We start from the raw sequence: 387 nt of genomic DNA on the forward strand, positions 1-387 counted from the left end.
AAGAAGAAGAAGAAGAAGAAGAAGAAGAAGAAGAAGAAGAAGAAGAAGAAGAAGAAGAAGAAGAAGAAGAAGTAGTAGTAGAAGAAGAGGAAAACGAAGAAGTAGAAGTACAAAGATTGGCTTACCTAACCCATGAGAGCCGAGGCCTACATTAAAGTCACACCAAATTTGACCAAACCCTTCTCTCTTTTTCGACAAAGTCAGCTCCCATGGCGTAGTGGTCACTGCGCTCGCCTTCCACGCGGGAGACCCGGGTTCGATTCCCGGCGGGGTCAAGAAATTTGTATCATGCAAATGATTGATTCCGTGATGACTGGCCGTTACGGGGCCCACTCAGCCTCGTGAGGAAAATGAGTAGCTATGTAATATAAATGCGCATAGCGACCG

At 46.0% G+C, this 387-nt stretch overlaps 1 non-coding gene across 1 annotated transcript; it reads left to right on the forward strand.

Moving 5' to 3' along the window:
- The first annotated feature begins 203 nt into the window (after positions 1-203).
- On the forward strand, positions 204-275 carry Trnag-ucc. Its single transcript has one exon. It is a non-coding gene; the product is annotated as a tRNA-Gly (tRNA).
- Positions 276-387: the final 112 nt, after the last annotated feature.

This window comes from Diaphorina citri, unplaced genomic scaffold, assembly GCF_000475195.1.
Source record: "Diaphorina citri unplaced genomic scaffold, Diaci psyllid genome assembly version 1.1 scaffold70831, whole genome shotgun sequence".
In the NCBI taxonomy this organism is placed as follows: Eukaryota; Metazoa; Arthropoda; class Insecta; order Hemiptera; family Psyllidae; genus Diaphorina; species Diaphorina citri.